Source organism: Oratosquilla oratoria, chromosome 16 (genome assembly GCF_046742065.1).
Source record: "Oratosquilla oratoria isolate Oo_2021 chromosome 16, ASM4674206v1, whole genome shotgun sequence".
Lineage (NCBI taxonomy): Eukaryota > Metazoa > Arthropoda > Malacostraca > Stomatopoda > Squillidae > Oratosquilla > Oratosquilla oratoria.
In genome coordinates this window covers 45957201-45969311 of record NC_134792.1, presented here as the reverse complement: position 1 = coordinate 45969311, position 12111 = coordinate 45957201, and positions in this window count along the sequence as shown.

Here is a 12111-nt window from a genome sequence, read left to right as displayed (position 1 = left end):
GAATAGAGAAAGTTATTGTTATCTGTCAAATATTGACCAGTAGTTTTCATACTTGCCTTAGCAGCATTTCAAATGAAAATGTTTTAACTTGTGTAACTTGCCTTACTTTTTCTGTAACTTTGTTAGTTTTTTGCAGTAACATTATTATCCTTGTATTAATGTTTTTCTGTATTTCGATAACTTTTTTTTTCTGTAACAATAAGTACCAGTACTGGAAGAATTGGTGAATGATTTGGCTACTTGTGTGGTGCAGTAAATTTAATGATACAGAATTTATTTCATTAAGTGAGCAGTGACCAGCATACTTCTGTCCATAGTAAAATTCCATTTATTTCCTTGGTTATTCTTTTATAACTTGTTCAAATATTCTCTTAACATCTCGAAATTATATTACTATTATTTTGTATTAATGTTATTCGGTATTTCAGTAACCTTTAATTTTGCTATAATAAGTACCAGTACCACAAGATTTTTAAAATTGGTGAATGATTTGGCTACTTGTGTGGTGCTGTAAATTTATACAGAATTGATTTCATTAAGTAAGCAGTGACCAACATTTTTCTGTCCATAATAAAATTCCATTTATTTCCATGGTTATTCTTTCATCATTTGTTCAGATATCCTGTAACATCTCAAAATGATAGAAAAAAAACTCGCCCCATCATCCACTTGAAAGTATTATAGAGCAAACTAGAATATCTTCAAGCTGCATCATTTCATTGTCTATTTGCAAATGCTCCATTTACATCAATGTTGGCAGCAAGACAGCATTTAAGAGGGAAACAAGCCTAGTAGTTTAAAATCCAAGCCAGTACTTTGCAATACCTACCCTAACCTTATCTTAAAAAATACATACCTATGGTAATTGGAAATGAGGCTCATCATTGCAATAATGTTTTGATTCACCATTTTTGAAAATAGAGTAGTAAATAAAGGAATTAATTTCCAGGTTGGGTAACAAGTGCCAAGTGAGGAAATTAGATCTGGTGAATGAAAGATGTTCAATTGAATGACAATGCTAATAGCATAACTGATGGATCTTATAGTGACAAAGTTCCAATGCTATAGAGACAGTCATTAAGTGCTTTCAGATTGACTCGTACAGTACATGCACTCGCTACTGTAACATTTTAGTCAACCTACATCTGAAGTGAAGTCATGGTTGTCTAAAAACAAATTTAAAAAATTTATAGCTTTTTTTTATAGTAATTATATTGACAATTTGAAGCAAGAAGATGCTTTGGAAGCAAATTAGAAGGAATGGGGAGTGACAAGTAGTAGAGAAAAGGTGAAAGGTGCAGGTGGACAGATCTTAACATAGGAGGTAGTGAGGGGAAGATGGGTGGAGTATTTTAGAGTTGTTGAATGTAGGAGGATAGGGAGTGGTGGTAGCAGTGGGAGGCTCTAAGAAAATGATGGTGATGGGAGAGGAAAAATAAGAAAAGTTGAGGTGCAAGTAGCTCTGAAAATGAAAGATGGGTGGCACGCAGAGTATCTGAAGAAGGGGGCTACAGTAAGTGAGGCTGCTTAATGCCTGTCTAAGGAAGGGTAGAGTGCCTGAGGACTGGAGAAGTGCCTGTATAATTCTGCTTTACAAGGTAAAAGGGGACGTGTGGTAGGTTCAGAGGGATCAGTTCGTTGGGAAGGCTTATGGGAGGGTTTTAATTGTGAGGATTAGGAGAACAGAACAGTGGGTTTAGAAAAGGTAGGGGTTATGTGGATCAGATTTTTGTGGTAAGGCAGATGTGTGGGAAAGCTTTTGGAAAAGATATGGATGTTTTTTGTGCCTTTATTGATTTTGAACAAGTTTATGACGGTAGACAGGAAGGTATTGCCGATATGAGATTGGGGGAAAGCTGTTAAGGGCAGTCAGGAGAGTAGTAGTGCCTGTGTTAGAACTAGAAAAGGAGAGAATGAGTGGTTTGAAGTAGATGGTACTGTGTCAGATGTGTGTAATGTTGCCATGGCTGTTAAATGTGTACATGGATGTGGTGGTGCGGGAGGTAAAGTGAGGATGTTGGGCGGGGGACAGGAGATGGTTAAAGAAAATGGAGAAAAGTGTGAGGTGAGCCAGTTGTTTGCTGACGACACTGCTTGTGGTAGGATCAGAGGGGGATTAAGGGAGTTACGGAGGGCATGCAATAGGAGAAAATTGAAGGTAAATGTGGGTATAAGTAAGGTGAGTAGATGGATAAGGGGAGAAAATGGTGGTGAGTTGGATGTAAGTTTTAAAGGAGAGAAGCTGGAGGAAGTGGATAGTTTTAGGTACTTGGGGTTGCATGTGGCAGGAAAGGGAGAAGTGAAGGTAGAGGTAAATTGTAGACTGAGAGAAGCAAGTAAATGCCTTGGGGGATTAAAAAGTGTCATTAGGAATAGGTATGTGGGAATGGGTGCAAAGAGGAGATTGTATGAAGGAGGGATTGTGCCGAGGGCATTGTATGGGGGAAGGACTTGAAATTTAAGAGAGGAAGAGAGGAAAAGTTTGAATGTGTTTGAGATTAAATGTCTGAGAAGTATGGTAGGGGTTACAAGGTTGGATAGAGTGAGAAAAGAGGAGAGCGGAAGTGGAAAAGGAGATGGCAGTTCGGGCCATAAGAGTATTTGGATGGTTTGGACATGGAAAGAATGAGTGAAGAGAGATTGAGAGTTGCTGAAACACGGCAAAGGAAACATGGACTGGGAGTGAAGCGTTTACTCTTGACGTTTCGTCTACTGACATTTTCAAAGGAATGAGCATACTGGTTTTAATGATTACAAGATGTACAACTTGTGTGGAACTCTACCCAATAATCCTAAGAAGACATACGAGTATGTCTTTTACAATGGTCAAGTCATGTGTACTATTGTATTAAAGTGATTATTCATCTGTCGACTCCTCTTGTGCCGCTTAGTCTTTGCGGTCCTTCTCGGTCCTACCGACGTGGTTTGTCACTCCTGCGGCCAACGCGTCCCATTCGTTCGGTGCAGGTCCTTCGTAGTTACCTGAGCCGAAATGAGGAGATATCAGTCCTTGGCAGTAGGTTTACTATGACGCATTATCGCCATGTCAAAACGTGCAGATAAGTACAACTATAGAAAACCAGTCTGTGTCATCGGGGGGGGGGGGGCGGCACTTGTATAAGGCGTCCCAGCTGATACGAGGTGAGCGTCCTTGTCAGTCTGCGGATCAGTCCTCCCGCCGAGGTCCTGGGGCCCGCCCGTAGGAAGTCGGTCGCTGGGCAGACAATTACATAATGACTCGGCGTGTTGGCTCCCGCTGCTCCGTAGTGTTTGCAGCCCTCCGGTTGTCCCTTCACCTCCTGGAGGCACCGATATCCGAGTCGGAGGCGGTGGAGGATGACCTCCTCGGCCCTGGAGAGTCGCACTTCAGGGGTCAATCGTTCATATGCTGTGGCACCATAATACCACCGAGCTGAGGGCCTCTGGGCTGCCAACCTTCTGTGTGCTTGCAGCTCTCTCTTAGTTATCGTTCTCGCTGCAATGGTCAAGATCTCTGTCCGGCTCGGGAGGACACCAATCCCGCTGTCCATGGCTCCTGTGGCTGCTCTTCTAGCCACTCTGTCTGCCGCTTCGTTCCCTTGGACTCCGATGTGTTCCGGCACCCAGTTCAGGACGACTCCCTTGCCGACGGAGAGCCTTGAGCTGAAATAGCAAAAAAGTAATTAAATGTTTGTGGCCATTATGATAGTCTTTAGAAACTAATTGTAGTAGAGCTAGACTGTCAGTATGTACAACTACATTACTCTGGTGGGTGTTGAGTGCATGGGTCAGTGCTAGACCCACGGCGACACCCTCTGCTTGCGTTGAGCAGCGAGTGTCCAACACCCTTACTTCCTGTTGCGAGTCCTCTGTGACGAATGCTGCACCTGCCACGTTGTGTTCAGCATACACCGACCCGTCAGAGTATTAAACTACACAGTTTTCGGGGGCGACGGATCTCATCGTGTCCTTCGCGTCCGCCCGCAGCCGTGGCAGCGGAGTATCGCGCAGACTCTCCCAGGGGATAGATTTCACGTGACCTTCAACCTGGACATCCTTGCTTTTGTGAAGGATAAGGTCGTGCAGGTGGAAGGTCCCTTATGCGGTGCTCAAGCTTGGCTGACCACATCCTCTGCAGGAAGAGATCAGAATCGGGCGCTGATCAGCCTTCGTCGTAGGAACGAGTCATGTTCTTTCTGAATGACTCTGGTGGCGAAGGCTACCACCTGTCCAGAGATCTTCGCACTGATAGGCAGCAGTCCCGTTTCTTGCTGCATATTGGCGACCTGAGTCCAGCGCGGCGCGCCAAGTATTACGCGCAGCGCCTGGTTCCGCACTGCCTCCAATCCAGCCAACCGAGACTCGGATAAACCAGCCAGGGCACTGCTGGCATAGTCTATCAGCGGCCGAATTGCACTGATTGCACTGACGTAAAACGTCCGGAGGACAGCACTGTTGGCTCCTGCTTCTCTGGTTGCCAAGGACCTCAAGATGTTGATCCGGCTGAGGTCCCTTCCCCGGATGTAGGCCACTTCTGTCTGGAAAGACAACTTGGAGTCAAGCCAGACGCTGAAGCTTTGACACCATTCCAGCCACTTTTCACTACGGGCACGTCGAGCTGTCTCTTTGGCCTCTTCAATGGCACTCCGAAGGTTAGCCAGGTTGCCAGGGTTGTGGTGTCGGCGCAGGATCTTACGCAGGAGATTGAAGCTGTGGTTGGCATCCTTGATCTCCTGGTTGTAGTACCAACCATCACGATGTCTCCTCCTGTTGGGGGCGGTCTTAGGGATTGCCTCCTCTTCTGCTGCATGAATGGCAGAGACCAGGGAGGTCTCCGCATCATCCAACTCATCCATGTCCAAAGCGTCGGCGGTGACCCCCGTGAGCCACTCTGTCTCTGAACAGCTGCCAGTTGGCTTTGCACGGGTTCCACCTTCCTGCTTTATGGGCCATTGGAGGTGGTGCGGCTACGGTGAGCGACATTTCTATTCCAAAGTGATCACTCGTGGCCGTGTCGTTGATGCCTAACGACATCCTATGCCGCAATGAAGAGGAGATGAAAGAGAGATCGAGCCTCCCATGCGTCGGGGGCCCGTCGTTCAAGAGGACCACACCCGGGTTGGTGCTCAAGATTTCTTCGACGTGTCGCCCGGACGAGTTTGCAGGTGTCATTGAGTGCAGTATAGGGTGGTGAGAATTGAAATTTCCTGCGATGATGTACTGCTCGTCCCCCATGACGGTGCATACTTCCCCCAGGTCCAAGTGCCCACGCTGGGGGGGCCTTGTAGATGTTATACACGTGGACCGTTTCGTGGGGGAAGTGCAGTTGAACTGCGAGCCCCTCCACGTCTTTCCCGCATTCTGTTGGTGGGTCTACTCTTGAACACGGGATGGACACATGGACAAGGGTCGTCCAACCTCTCCTTGTGTCTTTTTGGGGTAACACGAACACGTGGTACCCAGAGATCCTGATCTCTTCCTCTCCCACCAGGGTCTCCTGCAGGAGGATGACCTGCTTTTTCTCCTGCATTATGATGACTTGCAGAAGTGACTGTTTCGCTCTGTATCTAAGGATGTTCCATTGGAGGAAGCGAACAGTTCGGGTGATCGAGAGCAATGTAGGCATGTTATCCATGGTGCTCACTGTCGTCAGAGGACTCCGCTGAGGATGATGGGGTCGACGGTGGAGATCAGCCCTCACTGCTGTCGTCAGTGTCCGTGTCCTTCCCTGCTTCTCCCAAGGCAGGTACGTCTGGAAATCCAGCCAAAAACGCTGCGCCACCTTCCTTGGAGAGAGTAACCTCTCTTCTCAGTCGATTGCGTGTGACACGCACTCTGCCTTCAGGCAATGTAGTGTGTGCCTTGGCTCCTGCGGCACTCTTGGTTCGTGCTTTGCCCATTTGGACTGGTTCGGCAGGGGTCAGTGCCTCTTTGTAGATTGGGGTAGGCGCTGGATCCTCCACGTGGGTCTGGGCACTGGTCGAGGGCACTTGGGGAGGCTGAGCAGGAGATATGGTCACTGGAGGGGTCTTGGGCACCTGGGTTGTGCAGAGTTTATATATACACTTGGTAGCTCATGGAGGTATGCGAGCGTGGCGCTCTGTGCTCTGATTGGCCCGCTGAGCTGCCCGAGACAGCCGATCGTGAAGCGTTATGCCCGCTGAGGTTTTTGCCCAGGTGAATCTGCCAGCCTTACTATTGATGTTGGGACGGGTAGTGATATATACAGCTTCTATGGATTTCCTGGTCTTATCCATATCTTTATGTAATACCTTGACTCGGTTCCATTGTGGGAGGTCTCCAGATTCGTCCACATGCACCACCATGGGGTTGGTAAGCTTATGGTGAAGGAGGTCGGCCTTATGCTCCCTCTTCGTCTCTCCATATTATGCCTTATCACATGATGCACATGGGATTTTAAACACGGCGCTGTCCTCCCTCCCCCTCATCTTGTTCACATGGATATTAATTTTCCTTAGTGAAAGAGGTGTGGAAGGCAGAGGTGTGGGGAGTGAACATGAGGTTACGACCGAGGATGAGATGGATGGATAGGGTGAAGGAGGGCGTTGAGGAAGAGGGTAATATCTATTGAACAAGGAAGGGAGAAGGCAGAAAAGTGGAATGAGTGGAGAGTGACTGTATAGATGATACTGTTATGCATGGGAGGGGCGGGGGATGGAGGGGTAGGGAGTGATTATGTGTGAAGATATTTTGAAGGGATTTCTCCCCGTCATCTCTTGTTCTGAACGAGGGAACAGAGAGTGGGGTCGCCGATTAAGTGAGCAGCCATGCTGTGGATATACTGTCTTGCTACATTGATTTAATCCATGGTAGTGGGCGGAATACAGGCATGACCCCTCAACCATGAGGAGCTGAAAGGGAGGAAAGGGTGGTGTATGGGTATAGGTGGGTGTAAGTTCGTGCCTTTGACTTGGTTACCTGCCTTATGAAGGGGAAAAAGTTCATGGCTTAGATAGTAAAGAAATATTTGTACAATTCTCCTGATTAATAAAAAATAAACTAAGTCTACCAGTATAATCCATTTGTATAAAACTACTGAGACTTTTTGTTGCAGTGTTTTGTACTTTTCACATGATTAAATTTGGCGGGAGTACGAGAGAGGCTGTGCGGCCATTATATTCATCCGCCGAGGCAAGAGTGCTATTGTCTCCACGCGACACACTCGAGAAGATCTTCAGTACCCAAGTCCATGCTTGCTCATGCTCCCCTTCTGTTATTTCAGACTAAACTGAATTTTACAATGCCGCTCTTGCCCTGGAATACTTCCCGAATGCATTCCAAGCGGCGGTTATGATTTTCATTCCCAAGACAGGAGCAAATATACACTCCATTTAACTACGGTACTAGAAACACACAGGAGAGTATTCGGAAGAATACTCAACCAAAGACTCCAAACACGCATCCATGCCAGTGACACGTCGCAACACAACCAATATGGATTGCGATCATTACATGGCATAGACACTGCCCTCGTTGCAGCATACCAGCTGGTCGACCTGGTTTTGCGAGATGTGAGCAGAGCCTTCGACAAGGAATGGGGTGGCTTGGGTTAAAACAAACTCGTGTGCCTCAACATATACTCAGCCATCACAAGGACACTACAATTTCATCACAGACAGGACTGCTTGCATACGCATACAAAAACACCACGGGCCTCATTTCGCACCTTCCTGTGGGGTGCTGTAGGGGAGCGTATTAAGCCTAATCCACTATAACATATACGTAAAAGACACCACAACACTCGCTTACTGTCACAACATAATCAATGCAGATGACATCACAAATAATAACACAACCTAGCGGCTATGAGTGCTTATGCGCGCTAAAGACTGCGAAAGCAGTCGAGCGAGTAAATGCTTACGAGCGAAAACACAAAACACGAACAAACACCGACAAATTCAAAATCGTCCCCATCCAGCGGCTACTCTGAAAAGGGTAAGATGTGCGTAGGAGGAAGATACTTCCGTTTTTTAGTGCCTGAAGGCTGCAGAGATTCAAAAACTTCTCTGTGAAACACAAGAAAACCCTGTATCTCACACACACCCGGAATACCCTGTAATACCATTACACACACTACCGAAGACAACCTTGCAGACATTGCAAGACAATATAAAACAAAACACTCAAATTCATCACAAACGCGCATTACCTCAACATAAAAAACTACACACGACTTACACGAGGACATTGGCATCCCCACGATAAACACTTGTTTGTGGGACAGGCAGGTGAACAATGAAGCAACACGCTCCCTAACAGAGGACCCAATAACACGTCAAAATGAACGCACTAGATTACCGCAAAGCCTCGAAAGAACGCGAAGCAATAATCCACCCACACCACAGTATACAATGTACACTTAGGACAGGATGTCATAACGAGGGAAGATCCCCGATGTCACTGTAACCTCCCACCCCACCCCACCCCACCCCACTCCCCATGACTTCACCAGAGCAAGCATAGGCACACATCTCAATGTTATGTAGTTTTACGTGCGTAAATGTGTAGATAGATGTGTGTATATGAGTAAAAAAATGTACGTGCGTACACATGGATGTACACGCACGTGTATGTATATACGTGCACAAATATAAAGTATGATCGTACCTGCGTCGATATGTGAGTGTTTTTTGAACGTTTGCTGTGTGTGAGATTTTGTTGCGTGATTTTTTGTCCGCATGAGGAGTATTTCGACTTCCCGTATGAGAAGTCCTTTGCTCACAACGCCAAAGAAGACGGGGGTTTCACGTTTTTCTTCCTATAAACCAAATGTTTATATAAACAAATGGGAAACGCTAGACAAGGGAACGAACCTGAAACAGCCGAAACTTTTCTAGGGCTAGGTACTCGTAAAAAGGCTAATGGGCACTATAACAACCACATGTTACCCTACCCGTTGGAAGTGAAGGAGAAAACTTTTTTTTTTTTTTTTTTTTTTTTTTTGCAAAACCTTAAAGAGATTGAGAAGATGGCGTAGTGACACGATTGAATTGGATAGTCATGATAATGTAGTTGTGCGCGTTTCTGCACGTTTCTAAACCATGTACGCATTCACGGAAATCCGTCAATGCAACGTGATACAATGTTCCATTTGTACCTAGTTCCTACTTTTTCCTGTAACATGCAGATACTCCATATATGTACTCATGTCTACAACACAACTTTATGTATATATTGTACTGGTATGTCCAATGACGTCAGATTAGATCTGGCAATCCTGTATTCCTGGGAGTCAAATACCAGCATCCTACGCTTCAGGCATTAGTTAACTACTCGTACTTAATGCTGCAGGTCAAAGTACGAGTGTAAAGTGATCCCTGTTATTGTACTTACCTAAATACACTCCACGGAAACCACGTCACTGACTTGATCAATATTCTTATGCACACTACTCCATAAGGGAGCTAAAAGAAAAGCAACAGTTCTATAGCCACAAGGCTGCGGAGATTTCACCTGACTGACACCCAACCACTACCACACAGAACAAATCACAACGGAGATGAAAACAGTTATAAAAAAATAAGAATATATCCTCTCTCTCTCTCTCAAAAAAAAAAAAAAAAAAAAAAAAATCGCATCTTCCGAATATCACGGTTGATGTAGTAGTATATATCTCGGCTATTCTATCCATAGGGCATTTCTCAACACCACTCGAAAATTCCAGAATTACCCTGATTACAAAGTGGGAAAATACTAAATAGCATAGAGCATTTCAGATTGATATCACTACTCGAGGTACCAGGAAAGATACAAGAAAAACTAATCAACATAATGCTAAGACAGGATTACGACAACACTGGAACAGTCACCAACATTGCAAGAACGCATGAACAAACCCCCTATCCGAGAGTTGACATCTTGACGCGATAGATGGGCTTGAGAATCTTATGACTACAAAAGGTCTGCAGGGTCACCCATATCGAACTGGTTTTGTATGACAGATGGGACAAAGGGCAGCTCGCGCACAAAGTCGCAGGGCCCACTGCTAACTGGCGTGGACTTCTGGGTATTCTAGATATATAGGGCTCCACCGAATATACTGAATAAAGTGGCATCAAAGAAATATCTCACCAGAAACCAGTGAGCAGCAATAATGAATATCACAACCAAAAGAAAACCGAGCGTTCCTGTTGGATCATCGTCCACCAAAGGTCCAATCGCATTGCTTTGTGTTCTTACGGGCAGTGTGTCACCGAATGTGAGTAAGCGCTGTCCAAGCAGATTTAAGTCTTGAACATTGAGTAGCATAAAGAAAATGAGGATATATACTTATAACATGAGAACCCTCTCAGAAGACCACAAGCTGGAGAGTTTAATGAAAGAACTAGACAACATCATGTGGGACTGAGCGAAGTCCGAGGAGTGGAAGCTGATACAACAGTTACAAGATAGTCACCACCTGCTTTGCTATAGAGGCAAGGAAAAATATCTAGTGGAGTAGGATTCTTGGTAAACCGAGAGGTTGCTGGTAACGTAGTGAAGGTCAGTAATTTATCAGACATGGTAGCTTGGATTGTAATAGAGCTGTATAAAAGGTTTATGCACCAACTTCACAGAGTTCAGACCATGAAATTGAGTCCTTCTTTGATTAAGTCAGGTAATAGTTCAAGAAGGAAAGTAAATACACGTTGGTAATAGGCGACTTTAATGTTAAAGTGGGGAAGAAGATAGGGGATGAATCGTGCATTGGGAAGTTGGGAGTAGGCGAGAGAAATGACAGAGGCAAGATGTTGGTAAATTTTGCAGAGAACCCCAACATGAGAATAATGGACACTTTCTTTCAAAAGCGTGTAGGTCGTAAACGGACCTGGAGAAGTTCAAATGGAACATCAGAGAACGAAATAGAGTTCATATTAGGAGACGAGGGCAAGAGCGTTAGTAATGTTACGGTCATAGATAAAGTAAATATAGGTAGTGACCATAGAATGGTAGGTTGCACAGCTAAATTCAGGTTAAGGATAACAAGAAGGATTTTCAGTTAGAAACTAAAAACAGATTCGAAGCTCTAAGAAATAACTAAGATCTATCATCAACTATTCTGCTCCCATTTCAGTGTCTTGTCCTACGTTTTGTATGAAAACATTAGAGGTAGTTCAAAATGAGGACATATGGATAATATTAGGATATCTAAGAGGAATGAGAATTGAAACATTGAAAATGGGACGGAATCTACCAAGTGTTTATGATAAATTAAGAAAGTTAACAACATCTACTGTGTTAAGATCAATCAGATGTGAGAGATCATCAAAGAGAAAGTGTACATAAGATAAATCTATTACTAAAAATCTGTGACCCGATCGGTTTTCCCAATCCGTCAGAACCCGGCAGAATGCGGACACGCTGACCCCTGTCCGAGAGTAAAGGTCTATTCGATTTTTTTGGCAGGGCCCGACGTGATATCAAAGGCACGTGTACATTCAACCTGTGAAAGATGCCTGAAACTTCAGCAGTAATGAAACGAAGAAACCGCCATTTTTGGAAATGGGTTACAGAGACGAAAAAAATAACAAAACAGCACCTGTCGAAAAGCAAAAAGCAAGTTGTGTTTTTAAAACGAGAACATGCCGCTAAATTTCCAACGTTATATCAAACTTGCAAGGATTTCTCCATCAAGGAATCAATAAAGTCATTTCATCGTAAATTTTTGTTGTCTTATAAATAAAAGTGGTTTCGTGTCTGTCTGTCAGACTTTTTTCTCGATTCGATCGATCGACTAATTTCGATTTCGACGACTCAACCTTGAGCCGTGGACGATCATCGTTAGGCCATGGACGCTCATCGTTGAGTCATGGACGATCATCGTTGAGCCCTGAACGATCATCGTTTTGCAATGGACGATCATCGTTGAGCCGTGGACGATCATCGTTGAGTAAAGAACAATCATCGTTAAGCCATGGTGTCGAAGTTCTCGAAGCTGCCGAAGTTCTCGAAGGTGCCAAAGTTCTCGAAGGTGCCGAAGTTCTCGAAGGTGTCGAGGTTCTCGAAGTTCTCGAAAGTGCCGAAATTGTCGAAGGTGCCGAAGTTCTCGAAGGTGCCAAAGTTCTCGAAGGCGCCGAAGTTCGCGAAGGCGCCGAAGTTCTCGAAAGCGCCGAAGTTCTCGAAGGCGCCGAA